Genomic DNA, 22,485 nt, shown 5'->3' on the forward strand with positions numbered 1-22,485 from the left:
AATGCCGCTGGAGACACTTTGGTGTGAATGCTCCGATGATACTGAGTGTGGTCTTTGTCTCACCTGCACCTTGTATCTCTTTTTCAGGAAGTCAAGCGTTAACAAAGGATAGATTCACCTTTTATAATTCTCCCATATGTTTCTTCTGATTGGTAAGTAAAGCACAGTAAGAAAGAAAGACTTGCATTTATATAGCACCTTTCACGACCACCGGACATCTCAAAGCGCTTTACAGCCAATGAAGTATGACAACATGAGACTGCGTATTTTTCATGCAGGATAATGCACAAGGTTGAAACCTAGATTTATATAAAGAGTTAGGCTTTTTTGAAGCAGATGAACTTTTCAACTCAATTTATCTTGAATTTTTGCTCTTAGAAAAGTGGGGGTGTACCATGTGCTCCAAACATCAATGATCCTTCAGTGGAAGTGTTACTGCAGCAAGTGAAACAGAGGATGATGATCATCAGTGACATGCCAGGGCACAAATCTCAGGAAGCAGCCACACAATGTACACAGCAGAAGGTGGCAAACCATGTCAATAATAAAACAACACACAGAGGACCTGGATGCAAGTGAGGAAGAAGTTCAGAGACCTCATTGGGGTAGTCAAGGTGGGATTGACCACCACTACCTTATGGGAAGTACATGTGTTCACTTCGTAATCTTTATTCCCCATCACACTATCTTATGTAGGAAGTCACACAACACCAGGTTATAGTCCAACAGCTTTATTTGAAATCACAAGCTTTCGGAGTGCTGCTCCTTCGTCAGGTGAAGTGGAGAGAAGCATACAGGCACAGCATATATAGTCAGAGAAAACTGCCAGATGATTACAGGTAATCTTTCTAACTGCCCTTTATCACACCTCTCTGCCATCAAATCTATTGTCATGCCCATCAATGGCCAAGGTGAGGCAGTGCCCAGCAGCAGGGGTCTGGCAGGAATGTGGAATGATGGTGTTATCTCTGAGAACAGTAGCTGGACCCTCCTGCCAATCCACTCCAATGCCAGCAAATGTGGGAGAAAGGAGGCAGGGCCAGACAGCTCCTGCAGCTGCATGAGTAGCAGAGCCAATAGCTGGGATTTCTCAGGACCTAGGTAATGTAGGTGGATGGCCATCTCAATCCCAAGAGGTTGTCATGGAGATAAAGTAGCCACCTCACTTATTCCTGCACCTAGAAAAAGTACAAGGTTAAGCTGCAGATCACACAAATCATACACTATTACCATGGGGAAGCACTGGTGTAAAAAGCACTAGGGACATACACATCACACTAAGGCAAATAACATTTGATTGTCCTGACTTTTTTCATATTTAAAAAGAATTTGAACAGATAAGATTAGGGTAGATTGGTATAACAGAGAGAACAATGACATTTTGAGTTGACAAGACTATCAGACAGGAATGCTGCAGGAGACAGTGTGATAAAATGGTGCCTAACAATAGCATATATTGCATTTGCTTAAACTTTAAACAATGGAATTGGGATTCGTGTACTTGGAATTCTACCCTGTTTACAATGGGAGATTGAAGTAACACTGCTTCTCTCTCTAATGTTTGCATGCAACTCTATCCTAAGTAAGGACATGTATAGGACAATCTCACATTATCTGTATGACAATGGATATCATAAAGAGCAAGAAATTCAGAAGTGAATACCGCATTCAGGAAATGGGATCTTTAATCTTACATGATATCTGTGATACCTATTGCATTTGTTGAGTACGGATTGCTGAGGAAAATATCTCCTTTGGCAACTACTTTTGACCAAAGTTATGAAACTAAAATTATGTTATAATTGCTATTTGCCCTGCTATATTATTCCACTGTTTCTTTAGTTTTCTGCTATTGAGCACAAAACTCCAATTGATTAAAATAGAAAAATCCTTGATGCAAAAATGTTGTACATTGTAACTAAATATAGTTAAAGATTGCAGCCTGTTATCCCAATTCTTTTCTTCCCGATTTACACCTTCTAAGGAAGTAGGACATTAAGTCAGTGTTTATTTCCAGCAAAGTTGGCTTCTGTAAGACATGAAGCTTGTCATTTTAGGAGTCCTGTAATATAAAAGAGAACGGCAGTTTTTGGTAGGCGTTTTGGAAGGTATTTTTCACATAGAAAAAAATGCATGTTTACAATAATGGAAGTTGGGAAATCCCAGCCCTTACACCTTTTTGAGTAATTTACTGGAATGGGGAGAATAAATCAGGACATTGCAAGCAGAGTGGTGGGCAAACAACATAAGAACATAAGAACATAAGAAATAGGAGCAGGAGTAGGCCAATCGGCCCCTCGAGCCTGCTCCACCATTCAATAAGATCATGGCTGATCTGATCCTAACCTCAAATCTTCTATCACTCTGCATCCACCCGAACCCATGTGATCTCCCGGGAGAGGCGAAAAACCAGATAAAGACCCAATGGCCAATTTGGGAGAAAAAAATCTGGGAAATTCCTCTCCGACCCATCTAGGCGATCGAAATTCTTCCAGGAGATCACTCTGTCCCTATATTTTCTACAGTACTTACCTTCTGTAAAGGCGATCTCCACCCCAGCCAGGAACAGGAATAAAACCATCTCCTGAAATCTAACAGAATTAGAACACAGTAGGAGCAGAACAAGGCTACACGGCCCCTGGGCCCACTCCACTACCCACAGGGCCATGACCATTCCGAACCTAGACTCATGTCCAATTTCCTGCCCGCTCCCCGTAACCCTTAATTCCCTTTACTTCTAGGAAACTATCTATTTCTGTTTTAAATTTATTTAATGATGTAGCTTCCACAGCTTTCTGGGGCAGCAAATTCCACAAACCTACCACCCTCTGAGTGAAGAAGTTTCTCCTCATCTCAGTTTTGAATGAGCAGCCCCTTATTTTAAGATTATGCCCCCTAGTTCTAGTTTCACCCATCATTGGGAACATCCTCACCGCATCCACCCGATCAAGCCCCTTCACAATCTTATATGTTTCAATAAGATCGCCTCTCATTCTTCTGAACTCCAATGAGTAGAGTCCCAATCTACTCAACCTCTCCTCATATGACCACCCCCTCATCCCCGGGATTAACCGAGTGAACCTTCTTTGTACTGACTCGAGAGCAAGTATGTCTTTTCTTAAGTATGGACACCAAAACTGTATGCAGTATTCCAGGTGCGGCCTCACCAATACCTTGTACAACTGCAGCAATACCTCCCTGTTTTTATATTCCAACCCCCTAGCAATAAAAGCCAACATTCCATTGGCCTTCTTAATCACTTGCTGCACCTGCATACTAACTTTTTGAGTTTCGTGCACCAGGACCCCCAGATCCCTTTGTACTACAGTACTTTCCAGTTTCTTGCCATTAAGATAATAACTTGCTCTATGATTTTTCCTGCCAAAGTGCATAACCTCACACTTTCCAGTATTGTATTCCATCTGCCAAATCTCTGCCCACTTACTTAGCCTGTCTATGTCCCTTTGCAGGTTTTTTATGTCCTCCTCACTCACTACTTTCTGTCCCATCTTTGTATCATCTGCAAACTTTGATATGTTACACTCGGTCCCCTCCTCCAAATCGTTAATATAGATTGTAAAGAGTTGGGGACCCAGCACTGACCCCTGCGGAACACCACTAGTTACTGGTTGCCAATCTGAGAACGAACCATTTATCCCAACTCTCTGCTTTCTGTTAGAGAGCCAATCCTCCACCCACGCCAGAATATTACCCCCAATCCCGTGATTTTTTATCTTGAGCAATAATCTTTTGTGTGGCACCTTGTCAAATGCCTTTTGGAAGTCTAAATACACTACGTCCACTGGTTCCCCTTTATCCACCCTGTATGTTACTTCCTCAAAAAACTCAAGCAAATTTGTTAAACATGACTTCCCCTTCATGAAACTATGCTGAGTTTGCCCTATTAAATTATGTTTATCCAAATGTCCCGTTACTGTCTCCTTAATAATGGACTCTAACATTTTACCAACCACAGATGTTAGGCTAACAGGTCTATAGTTTCCAGCCTTCTGCCTACTACCCTTTTTAAATAAGGGTGTTACATTAGCAGTTTTCCAATCTGCCGGGACCTTTGCTGAGCCCAGTGAGTTTTGGAAAATTATTACCAATGCATCCACAATCCCTACTGCTACTTCCCTCAAGACCCTAGGATGCAAGCCATCAGGTCCAGGGGATTTATCCGCCTTGAGTCCCATTATTTTACCAAGTACCACTTCCTTAGTGATTTTAATTGTATTTAGTTCCTCCCCCCCCTAGAGCCCCCTGTTTGTCCAGTGTTGGGATATTCTTAGTGTCCTCTACTGTAAAGACTGATACAAAATAATTGTTCAGTGTTTTTGCCATCTCCATGTTTCCCACCATTAATTTCCCGGTCTCATCCTCTAAGGGACCAACATTTACTTTAGCCACCCTTTTTCTTTTTATATAACTATAGAAACTTTTACTGTCTGTTTTTATATTTTTTGCTAATTTACTTTCATAATCTATCTTCCCTTTCTTAATCAATCTTTTTGTTATTTTTTGCTGTCTTTTAAAGACTTCCCAATCTTCCATCCTCCCACTAGATTTGGCTACCTTATATGCCCTTGTTTTTAGTCGGATACTATCCTTAATTACTTTACTTAGCCACGGATGGCTATCTTTTCTTTTACACCCTTTTTTCCTCAGTGGAATATATTTTTTTTGGAAGTTGTAAAATAACTCCTTAAATGTACACCACTGGTCATGTACCGTCTTACCCTTTAATCTATTTTCCCAGTCCACTCTAATTAATTCCGCTCTCATACCTTCATAGTCTCCTTTATTCAAGCTCAGCACGCTTGTTTGAGATCCAACCTTCTCACCCTCTAATTGAATATGGAATTCAACCATGTTATGGTCACTCATTCCAAGGGGATCCTTTACTAGGACATTTTTAATTAATCCCGTCTCATTACACAGGACCAGATCTAAGGTTGCTTGCCCCCTGGTCGGTTCAGTTACATACTGCTCAAGAAACCCATCCCTAATACACTCAATGAACTCTTCCTCAAGGCTGCTCTGCCCAATTTGATTTGTCCAGTTAATATGATAATTAAAATCCCCCATAATTATAGCTGTTCCCTTATTACAAGCCTCAACTATTTCCTGATTAATACTCCGTCCAACAGAGTTGCAACTGTTCGGAGGCCTATAGACTACACCCACTAGTGTTTTTTTCCCCTTATTATTCCTTACCTCCACCCAAACTGTTTCACTATCCTGCTCCTTTGACCCAATATCATTTCTCTGTATTATAGTGATTCCTTCCTTTATTAACATAGCCACCCCACCTCCTCTCCCTTCCTGCCTGTCCTTCCTGATTGTTAAATAACCTGGTATGTTTAATTCCCAGTCATGGATAGGAGAGAGGATTCTCCGGGTTTGTAGTGGATTGGAGTGAATGGGATTTCCCCATTGAAGAGGGAGACAGAGGAATAATGCTATGCTGCCAGCAGACCAGGTTTATATTTAGGACAGAACTAATGACACTTCATATATATAGCACTAACCTAGTACGCACTGCTCTTTTTTTTGCTTAAACAATCAAATTTCATAATAAAATATTTAGCATTTTGAGAATGGCAAGGATACAATTCAATAAGTTCAACAAAACAAAGATAATGGCCCAGATTCTGTAGCAAGGATAATGGTGAGGCTATCAGCGCTCAAGAGTAAATCTGACAGCAAAGTCCGGCGTCTGCACATGCGCAGTTTAATGTGGAAATCAGGAAGTTGCCGTCTGATTTGTCCTGTTCCTCCACAAGATTCGCTAGAACGGTATCTTGCCAAAAGATTCTACATTCAAATGCATGAAGGGCATGAAATTGCGGTACTTAACCACTAAACACAACAGAAAAAGTTAGGGCTTATCCATTCAAGTGTAAATTAATTTTTAATGGCATGATAAGTCTTAATTACTGCCAAAACTCTCTGGCACTGAAATTTAACTTTTACAAGCGTGGAGTCTCATTCCTTCAGATTTTAATTATTGTTGGAGATTTAAATTTTTTTAATTACTTGTTTTTAAACTTTTTTCTTTCTATCTCTTTTATCTCTTTCTCTTAATCCCATCTTTCTTTCCCTCTCTTTATTTTGCTTTCTGTGCATTGAATTAACTTACACTTCCTGGTTTAAACTATGTGCGCCTCAGTAAGGATTCTTCAAGCTGATTGGTTGAAGAGACTGCTGTTGCTTTCCCTGTTCACATAGGTCCCAGATCCCCTGTAGAGGGCACCAAGCTGTATCAGACTCCCAATGACTGTGAGTTGCCGCGCAAATGCCCTCAAAAAGCAGTAAACGTAATGAACGGCGAGCGTCGTTCATTTGCCGCTGACCGCAAAATGCGGCCCAATTATTCTCAGCAATCAACAGACAAAACAGCCTACAGGGCTAATGTCATATCAACCGGAACATAGTGCCATTCAGAAAGTATCTGCCTGAACTGGTAGTGAAAAGACTATTGTTTTTATTACAATGCATAAATCATATAGAAATATATAGAAATGGTTTGGTAGTTCAGCATTTTACGCTATCTAATAGAGTTCAATTTGTATGAACATGCTTGGAAAATAAATGAGTGGTATCTTTTTACTGAATAATCAATTATTTTTCTTTCTCTATGTTTGTAGGGCTTATTTTCGGAGTTGGCACCGCACGAGAAATGGTGGGCAAGGCTCTGCACCCGCAGCATGGTCTCAAAATTATATCTATAAAATAAGAAGTTTGTGTCTAATGTGCATTTCCTGCTTATTGCAGTTACTTTGTGTCTCATGGTTTTGTCATGCCTGGATGTCATCGTGGGTGTAATGCAAGGTATGCATATTTACAAGCATACTTGCCTTTTAGTCCTCCTAATAAAAAGTGGTGCTGCTGCGCCGCCAAGCTCCATCTCTCAGGTCAGTTTGTTGTATGTAAGCTTCAGTATATTTAAATTTAAGTTTATTTAAAGATTATTCCAAGTAAAAAGCAGCCTCCTGCTGGAAACAGGCAGGCAGGCTCCTTGCATTTTAAAACTGAAAACCATGGGAGATCTGTTAGTAATGAATTAAATGGCTTGCATGCTTCACACACTTCCTGTAAGCATCACATTTACTTCCTGTCATACTTCAAGACACCACACTTTAGTATATCTTTTGCCTCGCCATGAGCAGCACCACGATAGATCTGTAAGTAAAATATTAAAAATGCAGCATTGGGATTTGTGTTTTAATTTTCTACTGATCCCCCTACAGATGTATAAGAAGCAAAGCAAATATCTGTGCAACAAGCAGCCCTTTGTAAAAAAAAAAAAAATCAAGAAAGTAGTTACTGCATGATAATCCCATTGAATCTTAACTGTACTTTTAACATGTTAATCAGTTGTATAAATATTTATTTCTTCCTATTTTCATTCAAATAATCCCTTGGCACCACAGATTTTTCCCTAAGGAATATTTTTTATGAGAATGTTACACTCTCTTTTTCGTGGCTTGTTCCCCCAAACAAGACCTTCCATGCAATGCACCTCCTTAGGTCTCCTCTTAACGGCCAAAACAAAATACACAAGACTCGCAAGATTCCCTATCAGATTGTGGGGCAGCACCTGTCCTTTTTCCGTGCCTCCCCGTAACAGGAGAGCTGAGATCAGTAGAGCAAGGGATGGAATGGTGGCATAGTGGTTAGCACTGTTGCCTCACAGCGCCAGGGACCCGGGTTCGAATCCGGCCTCGGGTGACTGTCTGTGTGGAGTTTGCACATTCTCCCCGTGTTTGCGTGGGTTTTCTCCGGGTGCTCCGGTTTCCTCCCACAGTCCAAAGATGTGCGGGTTAGGTTGATTGGCTATGATAAATTGACCCTTAGTGTTAGGGGGATTAAATACGTGGGGTTACGGGGATATGTGGGGGTTACGGGGATCGGGTGGGATATGTGTCGGTGCAGGCTCGATGGGCCGAAATGGCCTCTATCTGCACTGTGGGGTTTCTGTGTGTGTGAATATCTTGTGCCACCAGACCATCCTGTCAAGTACAGATTTCCATCAGTTTTGTCTCTGAAATACAGATCGAAGCAAACACAGGCATGACACATTACACACTGACAAAATGCTGTTACTACCTTACCAATCAATTTTATTCAGACAATAACATTTTGCTTGTTGATTTCATGGGTTTATTTCTTTCTTTGCCTTTTGGTATTTAACACCATGGGATGAAATTCCCTCATTTATTTTTAATGGGGTAAAATTCCACTCCAGCTTTCTGAAGGCACTGGATAAAAGCAAAAAAGCAAATTGCATTGCACTTCAGTAAACCATACTTTGCCGCCTCCTACTGTTTTCTTGCCTTCAGTGCAGATACTAAAAGGATAATGCATGGGCAGTATATTCAAACCTCATTGCAACAAATGCTGTAAACAACCACCTCTGTTTTCCTGGTACTTCATTTTAACAAGCAAAGCACCTGGAACTTCGATGAGAAGAACTGTTGATGAATAAACTTGTTTGCCTGTCACCATGACTTTGCAATAATGAAATCTGATTGTATTGCCAAGAAATAGAGTTTTAGGAAAAATTACTTTTAATGGTAGGGACATATCCTTAAAATCACAATATCTGCTGCATCATGTTTTGTGTAAAAGGTAGAAGACCTGACCTAGATTTAAAATTGATTCTTTTATCTACTAAAATTGTAAATTCAGTTGCTTGCAAATATTTGGCAGTAAAATTCAACCATTTGCAGATAAATTTTCCAAAGTATTGTCAAAATACTACATTGACAAGGTTGTTATCATGTTACTAAACAAGGATACTCACAGACATTGCGTCTTGCCTAGCGTATGAGAAGGATGCAACAGGATTGAGAATCCCTCATGTGAGCTTCTTCATAACTCAGCAGGTTCTTCCTGGAATACTACTTCCAGGTCAAACAGGAAGGTCAAATAACATACTGCTATATACTAACACTGCTATACACTAACTACCACTAGAGGGTGCTATCTGCATGTACTAAGTCCAGAACAGGGACATTAGGTTATTCCAGGATGGATGAACAACAGAGGGCCGAATTGCATTTTTCATCTATATCGATCTTGAAATATATGTAACCATGGCAAGAATAATCCCAGCTTTTGAAGCACACCCACTGATTTGGTAAATGATATTCTGTTGAGATTCAGACTAGCAAATTGAAGACCATGTCCTAGGAATATCCTAGGCCTGCCTGAAAAGCATTAACAGCAATAGTTTTAGAAAGAGCCCATCTGTGGCTTTTGAAGTTGAAAAGCTGAGGGTAAAATGAGTGAGATTGGTCTAAGCATTGAGCAGGACAGAATGGACAATCTTACGAAAGGTGAGAAAGCTAGAACTGTGATTGCACTTCATGTAGGTACAAATTATATCATGGGTATGGATTTGTTTGTTTAACAGAAGTGCAAAGACCTGATCAATACATTAAGGGATAAAGGAGCAAAGGTGTGCATCTCACGCCTACTGCCAGTGAAGGGAGATTCTTTGGAGAGGAATAGTCGCATCATCAGTTTTAACATCTAGCTACAGGACCTGTGCAAGAGGGAAAAACTGACCTTCATAGATAACTGGAGTACTTTCCAAGGAATAGATAAGCTTTCAAGGAGGGATGACCTCCATCTTAATCGTGCAGCAGCTCAGACATTAGCTGGCAATTTTGAGACAGCCATTAGCAAGTATTTAAACTAATTAAGTTTGGGTTAGAATAGACAATTGTGTGTCCGGCTTCTCTACGGTAGGTAATCTCAGTGAAACGCCCAACCATTCTACGGCCGAGGGGCAAAGATACAAAGGAAAAGTAACCTTAATTCAACTAGCAGATATACCCTTAAAATGCTTTTAAGCAAATGCAAGAAGTATTCGAAATAAATTGGTGGAATTACAGTCCTAAGCACCATTAGAGAATTTAGACATCAGAGGTATTTAAACCTTAAAGATAGTGCTGGACCAATTCGGAATTGGGAAGAAAATCACGTCTTAAAAAAGGTAGGTAAAATACCAGGTGCTATATACATGGGCTATGGTCCCCTGGACCAGTTTCAATCATCTAAGGGGGTCAGGGAGGAATTTCCCAGGTTTTTTTGTTTCCCTGATTGGCCTTGGATTTTTCTCCTGGTTTGTATTGCCTCTCCCAGGAGTTTACATGTCTGATGGTGGGTAAATGTGCTCGTGGGAATGGGTGCCTAATCGTGATACTCCAGGCATCACGGTTGTGTGAGGCAGTCTCAATGGACCAGCTGGTCTTTTCCTACCCATCGATTTCATATGTTTGTATGTACAACTCCAGAAGTCACTCTTAAGTAAATTATTTTCTAGCTTATTTATTTTCTCCTTTTTTTCCCTGGCCCTCATAAGAACATAAGAAATAGGAGCAGGAATAGGCCACTTGGCCCCTTGAGCCTGCTCCGCCATTCAATAAGATCATGACTGATCTTGGGCTCAAAGCCACTTCCCTGCCTGCTCCCCATAACCCTTCACTCCCTTATCTTGCAAAAATCTGTCTATCTCCACCTTAAATGTATTTAATGACCCAGCCTCCACAGCTCTCTGCTGCAGAGAATTCCACAGATTTACGATCCTCTGAGAGAAGAAATTCCTCCTCATCTCAGTTCGAAAAGGGTGACCCTTTATTCTGAGACTGTGCCCCCAGTTCTAGATTTCCCCAGGGGAAATGGCCTCTCTGCATCTACCCTGTCGAGCCCCCTCAGTATCTTATATGTTTCAATAAGATCACCTCTCATTCTAGGTCCAGTCTGCTCAACCTTTACACGGAGCTGAAAAGTTAAACAGAAGTTTCGGATGTGTCGGGGACGAACGACTCTCCCTGTTCGAGTTCATAGTCCGCATCGGCGTTCCGATTACGCTCTATCCCGTTCTCTGCATTCAAATGGGCAGGGTTCCTGGCTGTGTTCCTCCTCAGATACCTGAAATGTTTGGAAATCCAGGCTCTTTTCTTCAAGCACCATATTATTAACAGAGCAAAAGCACCAACAGCAACGACAACACCACCAACATGCATAAGAACATCCCTGATCTTGGTGTCGTTCTGGATTGTTACGTTTTCTCCGTTTTTCCCTGGTGGAATGCTATTAGCGGATGTTCTGTTCCCCTCTCCATCCTGTCCCTGAACTCCTGCAGCCAAGGAGCACCGATACAGTTGGCAGTAGTAGATGCTGCACGGAAATTGATTATTGTGCCGGATAACGATGGATTGCTTCGTGATGTTGCCATTCATGCCGTTGTTGCAAACAAGGGTGTTCCCTTGAGGCGGGGAACACTGAACCTGGTGAAGACACCAGCTGATGGGAGCGTGAATGGAGACACAATATTTGGGCTTCGGACTACACCCACAGTTCAGATTTTCCTTATCAAACTCGCAGAGCACCGCTTTACGCATCTTTGTCTTGTTTCCTTCCGTGTCAGCAGAAGCGCCTGTAATGTACAAGAAGATCGCGAAGACGGCGAGACTCTTATTGAATCGCCCTCCCCTGTTCATCCTTCCAGCCGGTTTAGTTGATGAAGTCGCCATGTTCCTCCCTGAAGTCGCCATGTTCCTCCCTGAAGTGCCTTTCCGGTCCTTCCTTCTCTTGGGAGTCGTCTCTGCCGACGGGGCATCTGGGGTAGTCCCACCCGTCAGCGGCTTCAGTCTAGGGACTGAACCAGCCTATGGACCACTTCTGTGCAGAGCTGTACGTACGGTAAACCGTCCATTCCAACTGTGACCGATAATCTTCCTTCGGCTGCTCCTTATAATCTGCGATATAATCTGAGTGTTGGGTCGGCATTGTCTGGCAGATGGGTCTGAGGCACAGGTGAACCGCACCAACTCTTCAGTCAGCTGACTAATAGGCGTCGAATTCGACGAGGTCCGACTCGGAGACAAGCAGTTGGTCAGCGGACGGACGGGCGAGGCTCCCTCGGTGACCTCATTCTCCACATGCCATGCGATTTTTCTGACAAAAAGAGTATAATAAGTGTATCAACAAATTTACAGTCTCTGTTTTTATATCTATTTTATGATAAATGTCTTTTGTATAAGTTCTTTCCTTCTAATGTTTCTGTCTCTTTACTTCCATTAAGTTTAATGCCACTAAGCCCCACACAGAAGTAGGACTCAGGTTTGAACCTGAAAGCCCCAACAAAGCGAGTTTCAGATCTCAGTAAGAGTTACCTGGGGTGCAACATTTGAAGCCAAGGAATTTCATTGGGAGAAGAAGAATTAATTAGAAGTTAGAGTCAATTCAACCAATTGGTATTCCCTCTCCTGGCCAGTTACGAAGCAGCATTGACCAAGCTTTGCACTAAATTCCATCTGGCCTCTTCGTCAACCATGGATGTGGGAATCTAACTAAGGGAGAATAACGCATTAAAATATTAGCCAAGAAAAGACTGAACATTCCAAATGTTTAGCATGAGGTGTCAATATTTAGGTAAATTGGTTAAAAATGCACATTAATAGGAACCAGAGCTGCAGAATTCTGGTTGAAAGTTAAAAAAAAATTACCTCAGCAATTATGAAAGACACAACACAGAATAAGTCTGTATGTAATTTAACTTAACTTACTAAATGTACAATTATTCAAAATATCTGGTGTACTCCAGTGCTCACTAATGAAGATTGCAATAGAGTATTTTGTTAATGAGCCTTAATAAATCCTATGGGGAAAATTGAGGGTTTCATTTTCTACTTGCGTAACAAAAATATTTATCAGGTACAATTGTTCCTCAAAAATTATTTTTTCTTCCTAATAAGATATAATTTGCTTCTCCAGATCTCTGTTTTAGAAGATCATTTTGCATTTAGTTCACCTACATTGGAAACATAACTGCACTTAAAAGTAATTCATTGAGCGAAATTGGGTGCCTTTGCACCTCCCCCGGGGGGCGCTAATGGGGTGCAAATGGCTTTGTGATTGGGCGCAGTGCTGACATCAACTCCCGCCATATTCGGCAGGAGTTTTGCGGCGGTGCTACGGCGTTGTGCCCCGATCTCCTTCGCCCGGAGATCGAGACATCATCGGCGTGCACATCGCCCCAGTAACACCCCAGATCCGAAATTGACTTCCGCCCCCTGCAGCAGTGCTGGGCAAAAACATCGACAGCAGCAGGAGATGTGCATCGGTCGGCCAGCCGCTTTGGAAGCGATGATTAAAGGCGAGATAGCCAAGGTAAGTAAAAATAAACTTACCTTTCTTGTTCCGCTTTTTTTCGCAGGTTCCTGCCCGCGATCGATCAGCCTGGCAATCTGCTTGAGTGCCGGGCTGATCGCATGGGATCGTGGCTGCCTTGGTGGTCCAGGTAGGTACATTTTATATTGCAAAGCCTGCAGCGATGGCCCTTTCCTTTAAGAGAGGGAAGGAGCCTTTGAACGTGGCAGCGCTGCACAGCCCAGTGTGCAGCGATGCTGAAGTCTCCGCCCCGCCGGCTGCCAATTGCACTTGATTTAGTGCTCCACTTCCTTCCTGGAGTGTAAAACCAAATTTTTTAAGCGGTTAGAAACATTAGCGCCTGGTGCTAATTTTCCAAACTTTTAAAAGTTAGTGACCCAAACTGGGCTATAATGAATTTCTCCCCCATTGTGTGTGAAGCACTTTGTGATCTGATTGATGTGATAAGGAGTTTATCTCAGTCCAAAGTGCAACACAGATTATCATCAGGAAGTGCCATCTAGAGGTCTGCTGTCCCACAACAAAAGGAACACTCAGTTTGCTTTCCAACAGGTGGAGCAAGTCCTGCACATTTGGAATCAGAAAGTTTGCAAATGTTTCCATCAGTCAAGACATAAATGATCATTATTAAGCCTACCATTCTGGGACTAAATTCTGGAACACATCACAGATCACAGATCACAGAAACCCCACAGTGCAGATAGAGGCCATTTCGGCCCATCGAGCCTGCACCGACACATATCCCACCCGATCCCCGTAACCCCTACACCAACACATATCCCACCCTATCCCCGTAACCCCACATATTTAATCCCCCTGCAATCATTTTTGTTTAATTGCAATTACTCATTCCAGTCATTAGCAACAAGCTCCCACAAACAGCACTGTGGTAATGGCCAGATAATCTGTTTTAGTGATGTTGATTAAGGGATAAATATTGGCCAGGACACTGGGGATAAAGCTCCTGCTCTTCTTCGAAATAGTGCCGTGGGATCTTTTACATCCACCTGAGACAGCAGACGGGGCCTCGGTTTAACGTCTCATCCAAAAGAGGGCACCTCTGACAGTGCAGCACTCCCTCAGTACTGCACTGGAGTGTCAGCCTAGATTTTTGTGCTGAAGTCTCTGGAGTGGGACTTGAACCCACAACTTTCTGACTCACAGGCAACGGTTATACCAACTGAGCCGCGACTGACACTGTTTAATATTATAATTCATGTTATTGAAAAGTTGAAAGAGTCAATATTATTTCCACACAGTGCTTGCAATTTAATATTTAGAAAAATATTGCAGTTTTCTATCTTTAAGCAAAGAAATCCCTACTTGGACTACTTTCCTCAACTCAAATATGAAATTAATTATAGAATCACAGAATGTTACAGCATAGAAACAGGCCATTCAGCATTTCTCCACATTATCCACCAAGTAAAATCCCAGTCTACTGCTCAATCCCAATAGAATGTTACAGCATAGAAACAGACCAAATTTCTTCTGCAGTGTTGAAAACGGCATCTCGTTAACATTATCGGCCCAGAAATTCGGGTTGGGGGCTTCCCGCGGGTGCAAGCACTTACCTTGCGCGCCGGCAGTTGAGTTGTAGGGCCCCGTGGAATTCCGCTCCGGGGCCTGGCCCAGCTGCCGGCGCACAGTGCTTGCGTGTCCCAGGGGCGTAGTTAGTGCGATGCGTCCCCTGGGATCACGTGAGCCATGGGCAGCCAATCGGAGGAGGGAAAAGCCCATTCATATGATTAACAGGAAGACCTGTCAAAACTTATAAATACTATGGGCCCCAAAATAGCAGTAAACCTTCAAATAATTTTTTTTTTTTTAAATCACACTTTTTAAATAAACTATAAATTACATTCTGAAGGGGGAGGGTGAACAGTCAGAGGTCGTGGTTCACATTGGGACCAACGACATGGGTAGGAAGAGGGATGAGGTCCTGCAGCAAGAATTTAGGGAGCTAGGTAGCAGATTAAAGAGCAGGACCTCAAAGGTTGTAATCTCTGGATTACTCCCGGTGCCACGTGCTAGTGAGTATAGGAATAGGAGGATAGAGCAGATGAATGCGTGGCTAAAGAGTTGGTGCAGGAGGGAAGGCTTTAGTTTCCTGGATCACTGGGTCTGCTTCTGGGGAAGGTGGGACTTGTACAAGTCAGACGGGTTGCACCTGAACCAGAACGGGATGAATATCCTTGCAGGGAGGTTTGCTAGCACTGTTTGGGTTGGGGGGGTGGGGGGGGGGGGGGGGGTTTAAACTAACTTGGCAGGGGGATGGGATACAGAGTGGAGCTATAATAGGGGGTGATGTACGGCCAAATATAGAGGAAAAAACAAGTCAGCTTGGAAGGCAGAGCAAATATGTAACGGCACAAGGGAGTAGGGCAAGGCTGGATGGCATTTATTTTAATGCAAGGAGTCTTGCGAATTAAGGTGGATGAACTGAAGGTGTTGATGAACACATGGGAGTATGATATTGTTGCTATCACGGAGACATGGTTGAGGGAGGGGCAAGACTGGCAGCTCAATATTCCAGTGTATAGAATCTTCAGGCGAGACATAGGGGGGTGTAAAAGAGGAGGGGGTGTCGCATTATTAATTAAGGAGTCAATTACTGCTGTAAGGAGGGATGATATATTAACAGGTTCCTCTGATGAGGCCATATGGGTAGAACTTAAAAACTAAAAGGGGGCAAGCACTTTGCTGGGAGTGTACTATAGGCCCCCAAACAGTCAGGGGGAGATAGAGGAACAGATATTTAGGCAAATCTCAGAGAAATGTGCAAATAATAGGGTAATAATAGTGGGGGATTTCAACTTCCCCAATATTAACTGGGATAGTCAGAGTGTGAAAGGCTTAGAGGGTGCAGAATTCTTAAAGTGCATCCAGGAGAGCTTTTTGAGCCAGCATGTAGAAAGTCCTACAAGAGAGGGGGCGGTACTGGACCTAATTCTAGGGAATGTGGCCGGGCAAGTGGTAGAAGTGTTAGTAGGTGAGCACTTTGGTGACAGTGACCATAATTCGGTGAGATTTAAGGTAGTCATGGAAAAGGACAGAGATGGACCGGAAATAAAGGTTCTAAATTGGGGGAAGGCCGATTTTAATATGATAAGGCAGGATCTGGCCAAAGTGGACTGGGATCAGCTACTTGTAGGAAAATCCACATCGGAGCAATGGGAGTCTTTCAGAAAGGAAATTGAGAGAGTACAATGGCAACATGTTCCCGTAAAGGTCAAGGGTGGGACCAACAAGCCCAGGGAACCTTGGATGTCAAGGGATATACGAGAATGGATTAGGAAAAAAAGGGGGGCTTTTGGCAGATACAAAGGACTAAAGACAGAGGAAGCCATAGAGGAGTATAAAAAGTGCAGTGGGATACTTAAAAAAGAAATTAGGAGAGCGAGGAGGGCCATGAAATAACACTGGCGAGCAAAATAAAGGAAAATCCTAAGGTGTTTTATAAGTATATTAAGGGCAAGAGGATAACTAGAGAAAGAGTAGGGCCCATTAGGGACCAAAGTGGCAATCTGTGTGTGGAGCCAGAAGATGTAGGTGGGGTTTTAAATGAATTTTTTGCATCTGTGTTCACTATGGAGAAGGACGATGTAGACATAGAAATCGGGCAGGGGGACTGTGATATACTTGAACATATTAGCATCGAGAGGGAGGAGGTACTAGCAGTTTTAGCAGGCTTAAAAGTGGATAAATCCCCAGGCCCGGACGAGATGTATCCCAGGCTGCTGTGTGAGGCAAAGGAGGAAATTGCAGGGGCTCTGACACAAATTTTCAGAACCTCTCTGGCCACAGGGGATGTGCCAGAGGACTGGAGAACAGCTAACGTAGTACCATTATTCAAGAAGGATAGTAGGGATAAACCAGGGAATTACAGGCCAGTGAGCCTAACATCAGTGGTAGGGAAATTATTGGAAAAAATTCTGAGGGACAGAATTAGTCTCCACTTGGAGAGGCAAGGATTAATCAGGGAAGATCATGTCTGACCAATTTGATTGAATTTTTCGAGGGGGTGACTAGGTGTGTGGATGAGGGTAGTGCAGTGGATGTGGTATACATGGATTTCAGTAAGGCTTTCGATAAAGCCCCGCATAGGAGACTGATCAAGAAGGTAAGAGCCCATGGGATCCAGGGTGCCTTGGCACATTGGATCCAAAACTGGCTTAGTGGCAGAAGGCAGAGGGTGATGGTCGAAGGTTGTTTTTGTGACTTGAAACCTGTGTCCAGTGGGGTACCGCAGGGATCGGTGCTGGGTCCCTTGCTGTTTGTGGTCTACATTAATGATTTGGATGTGAATGTAAAAGGGATGATCAGTAAGTTCGCAGATGACATGAAAATTGGTGGGGTGGTAAATAGCGAGGAGGGAAGCCTCAGTCTGCAGGATGATATAGATGGGTTGGTCAGATGGGCGGAACAGTGGCAAATGGAATTTAACCCTGAAAAGTGTGAGGTGATGCATTTTGGAGGGACTAACAAGGCAAGGGAATACACAATGAAAGGTAAGACCCTAGGAAAGACAGAGGATCAGAAGGACCTTGGTGTGCATGTACATAGATCCCTGAAGGCAGCAGAACAGGTGGATAAGGTGGTTAAAAAGGCATATGGGATACTTGCCTTCATAAGCTGAGGCATAGAATATAAGAGCAGGGAGGTTATGATGGAGCTGTACAAAACGCTGGTTAGGCCACAGCTGGAATACTGTGTGCAGTTCTGGTCGCCACACTATAGGAAGGATGTGATTGCTTTGGAGAGGGTGCAGAGGAGATTCACCAGGATGTTACCTGGGCTGGAGCGCTTCAGCTATGAAGAAAGACTGGACAGGCTGGGGTTGTTTTCCTTGGAGCAGAGAAGGCTGAGGGGGGACCAGATTGAGGTGTACAAAATTATGAGGGGCATAGATAGGGTAGATAGAAAGGAACTTTTTCCCTTAGTAGAGGGGTCAATAACAAGGGGGCATAGATTCAAGGTAAGGGGCAGGAGGTTTAGAGGGGATTCGAGGAAGAACTTTTTCACCCAGAGGGTGGTTGGAATCTGGAACTCACTGCCTGAAAGGGTGGTAGAGGCAGGAACCCTCACAACATTCAAGAAGCATTTGGATGAGCACTTAATGCCATAGCATACAAGGTTACGGACCAAATGGGATTAGATTAGACAGGGCTTGATGGCCGGCCGGGCGCAATGGGCTGAAGGGCCTCTTTCTGTGCTGTATAACTCTATGACTCTATGGCCTAGAAATTGGGTTGGGGCGCCAAAGTGGCGCAAAAGTCGTTTGAGCGCAGGATTTAGCGCAGCGTTTGAGGCTTTAGCGATCGTCAGATATTCAGTTTCATTGCCCCTCGAGGGGCATGGGGCGAGGCTCAAGGCGCTCCGCGTCCCTCTTAGGGCACTGAAACTGAATATCGCAGCGCAACGTGCCGCAGCGCCACACGCTGCGGCACGGCACGCTGTGATACTGCAGGCCTTCCTCCCACTGTTAAGGGGGAGGTGCCTGCAACAGCGCGATCCACCTTAACTTGCGCTGCTGCCGGCACAGTAAGGCCCTGTGAACCGGGCGCGGGTAGCGAACGGCACAACTGCTGCGTTCGCTACCAAATATCGTGAACGGGGCGCTGCGCACACCGATGACATCATCAGTGGCGGCGCAGCGCAAAAGGCTAACGCCACCATTATCGCCCCAACTCAATATCGCGGGAGGCGCAGCCAGTGGCGCTACAGCCACTGCCTGCCTCTTTAGGCGCTAACAAGTGGCGCTACTCACCCAATTTCTCCCCCTATGACTCTAAATAACTATTTTAAACAATAATTTAAATTTTTGAAAAAAATAATTTTATATTCTAACGGGACTAAAAATAAACTTACCTTGCTTTAAAGTATTTAAAAATAATAAACCTGTGGAAAAAATGTTTTAATTTTAATTAATTGACCACTTACCTTGTAAAAAGCAGGCCTTACGCCTGCTTTTTAAATGTGTAAATCCTGCAGGTTTAACCTTGCGTGAAAACCTGCAACAAAAAAAAACTAAGTTCAAAGCGCACGCGCAGCCTCCCCTGCGCGCGCATTCGACCTCTGAACCCCTTCGTTCAGAGGATCAGAAGTGCCGGTTTCCCGCGCATGCGCAGTGCATGCAGGAAACCGACACTTCCATTCGGCCTACGGGTGAGTACCCCGTGCGTCCTCACCCGTGGAGACCCGAATTTCTGGGCCATTATCTTTGCAGGATTCATCTCCTGCAATTTGAACAGGCAAGTCTGGCAGTAGTATTTGTAATAAATCAGGCAAACAAAATTACGCTAGAAAGGATATACATAATTGCATTAAAATGCTGTAATTCTGGTGCATTCATGTAACCATGGCCATTGATGGCTATATGGGATTTGTATTTAATAAAGTATTCAACAAATGTTTGACTGGTATTCTTACAAAAAAGAACATACATAACACAGCTAGAAAGCAGCTTGTGGATGATAACAGTTTTAATGATAAAAATTCTATCATTCTTGTTCTATTTAGTTGAAAATCTACGATCCCACTCTGCTACATTAACCACGGCAGAGGGGGACCTCTCCCTGACGGCCTACATGCCCCTGCCCTTATCCACATTCCCATGGCAAGGGACATTTCTATAAAGCGGGTGGGCACCCGAACCACTGGCAGCTCACCTGAGGTATCCATTAGATGGGGGAGGAAATTTGCAAAGGAGGTCCTGCAGTTCTTTCCTTTTTAAAAAAAGTTAAGATGCTGTATCATTGAAGCGTGGCTTGAGACCTTCGAAACAAGAGTGCACATCCTTCTATCTTCATTCAAGGTGGCAGTAAAGGCTCAATGAATGCATCCATGATGACAGAGGTTAAGTAAAAAATGTTAGCAGGCCCCTCTTCAGCCGATATTCATGCAGGTGTATAGTACAGAGGGTGGGGGGAAACAGAGGTGGAAATGGCAGGAATTCTGGCAGATGATGTTATCCCACTAGTCCCGCCTATTTTTCCTGATGTCACCAGCAAAGGAAGTGGCGCAAGAAGTGCCTGCCGATGTCACCCCGCTCCTTAAAACCCCAGCGAGATCCAAATAGGTGGAGATCCAGCCCAATAGGTCCTGCCCCATCCTCTACCCTCACTAGCTCCTGCCCACCCTAATAATGGCCCCGGTGCACCCAAAACCCTGAGGAAATTCAGGGCCAATATTACCAAAACATTTGTATCTGTGTTCCTGACACCTATCAGGAGTACATATTGTGAAATTCTGCACCTCCAGCCTGTGGTTTTCCATATATTATAAAATATTCACAAAAGTAACATTTTTGAAATGTTATATCCACAGTTCAGCCAAGGATGGCAAAACAGAATTTTTGCTCAGAACTTAAAAAAGAATTCTATCCTAAGGAAGTTGCTATGGGCACTGATGGAATTTTCAGGAATGGAGCAGTCCAAAATTCCCAGTTTAACATTCTGTCAGAAAGATATCAGTGGTGGTCTGGTTTCAAAGGGGGGAATTTTTCGGGGGGTTAGCGCACACGTTTGATGGCAGGTAGGGTGGGGAGAACATTTTTTTGACTGCGGGTAGGGACCGCTGTCAACCTGCCTCCACGCTAGTCTCCCAGATGTCAGGTCTGTCATCGCTGAACAGACACGACACCAAGTGGCGGGGGAGGCAATTTAGATTATTAAGAGCTTGTTAACAGGCACTTAAAAACTATTTTAAATTCACCTTTAGATTTTAAGTGTTCGCCCACAGCTTCCCTGCTGCTCAGGGATCACGTCAGGCAAGGAGGTCGTGAGTTGGGTCAGCATGGGATGATTTCTTAACTTGACAGCTGCAAATGTTCTATAAAAGCTCCCATTTCATAGCAGTTCACTTTCCAAGGTTAGAAGCTGATGCTTACTGCATTTGGAAGACAAATTGAGCTTTATGTGGCTTGCAAGTTTTTGGAGCAAACTCTCTATCCAGTGTTACCTCACTGGAACAACCTCTCTCAACATTGACAGATTGCTTCTGTCATCTCAACTTCACCTGCCATCTATTCCATCAGCATCGGTGCCCTTGAAACTATCTCACCTTGGTCCTCAGAATCCCACCACGATCAGCCCCAACACCAGCAGCACCAGGAACACCAGCAGCACCAACAACAACACCAATCTTCTCCACAATCAAATGATGCTGCACAGGACACAGGGCATCAGCACCTGACCACATTGCTGCCCGGGAGGCCAGGGATGGCCTCACCATGGCCACATTCACTTCACTTGATGCTGTAAACCCTGGCTGCCACATGATGCGCCAGGTTGGCACCACCCCACACCACCATAAAACATCCCTACAATGCCCAAGTCATTCCTTTCACACTCATCACCATTGCGGGGGGTACCGTTATGTCTCACCATTCACTGCAACTCACTAAGCCACTTCCAAAGTTGCACATAGATCTGTCCAAGAACGCGAAGTGTTGAAAATAAAGATTTCAATGTTTGGCAGCACATTAACAGAAACTTCACATGAACATTAGCTAACACCCCCAAGTGCCTACCCTTGAGTGTTGTTACTTGGTATGATTGGATAGGATGAGGGTGAGTGTGAGGGGTGGCTAGTGAGATGGGGAAGTGATAATGTAGATAGAGAGGGACGGGTGGAGGTGCAAGGTAAGTTGGTGTGAGTAAGGATGTGCAGGAGTAGGGTAGGGAAGGCAGAGTGATGGGGATGTGATGAGTGGCACAACAGGATGAGGTTGAGTGTGGCTTTGCAGTAATGTTTCGTGATCTACTGAGATCATTGAAAGGTTTGCGCCACTGCAGCCAGGTCCTCCTAACGACATCCCTGCTTGTGTCCTCCTGTGCAATGTGCAACCAGGCTGCGTTGATCTCCTGGGGCGGTCTCTTCCGCCCATTGAAAGGGAAGAGGACCTCCCTGCATATGGAGGGAGCCATGGGAGAGCCTGGGTGCAGCCGTGCACCTCTGTGCAGTGCTTTGTCAGTGTTTGCAGCACCTCAATGCTGTAGGACACTGACAGTACAACTGTCAAAATAAATTTGCGCAAGGTCCCTTTAAGGAAAGTGGCTGATGACGCGTCATCAAGTGATGTCATCAGACCCGCTTCCTTCAATTGGCTGGCAAATGTGCTGGGCAGGCTTAACAAGCCCAATCAGCGTAAAATCATTTCACAGAGCGGGCTGGAGCCAACAGCGGGGTCGCACCCCTTCACTGACCCCAGCCACACCGGACCTGCCGAGGTAGGCGAAATCGCGGCCAAAGTTTCTTGTAATATGTATTGGGATTAGGCACAAATTGCATGAG

At 43.9% G+C, this 22,485-nt stretch overlaps 1 long non-coding RNA gene across 1 annotated transcript in view; it reads right to left on the reverse strand.

The window, feature by feature from the left end:
- Positions 1–715: 715 nt before the first annotated feature.
- Positions 716–22,485, reverse strand: part of LOC147108750 (uncharacterized) — a 53,409-nt gene continuing 31,639 nt past the window's right edge. The window contains exons 2-3 of the long non-coding RNA XR_015080643.1: positions 10,755–11,973; positions 716–2,062 (exon numbers count right to left, since the gene is read on the reverse strand). This is a non-coding gene — a long non-coding RNA (uncharacterized LOC147108750). The remainder of the gene's footprint in view (positions 2,063–10,754; positions 11,974–22,485) is intronic.

This window comes from Somniosus microcephalus, chromosome 13, assembly GCF_052327205.1.
Source record: "Somniosus microcephalus isolate GS21.2 chromosome 13, FLI_Smic_1.0, whole genome shotgun sequence".
Classification (NCBI taxonomy): domain Eukaryota; kingdom Metazoa; phylum Chordata; class Chondrichthyes; order Squaliformes; family Somniosidae; genus Somniosus; species Somniosus microcephalus.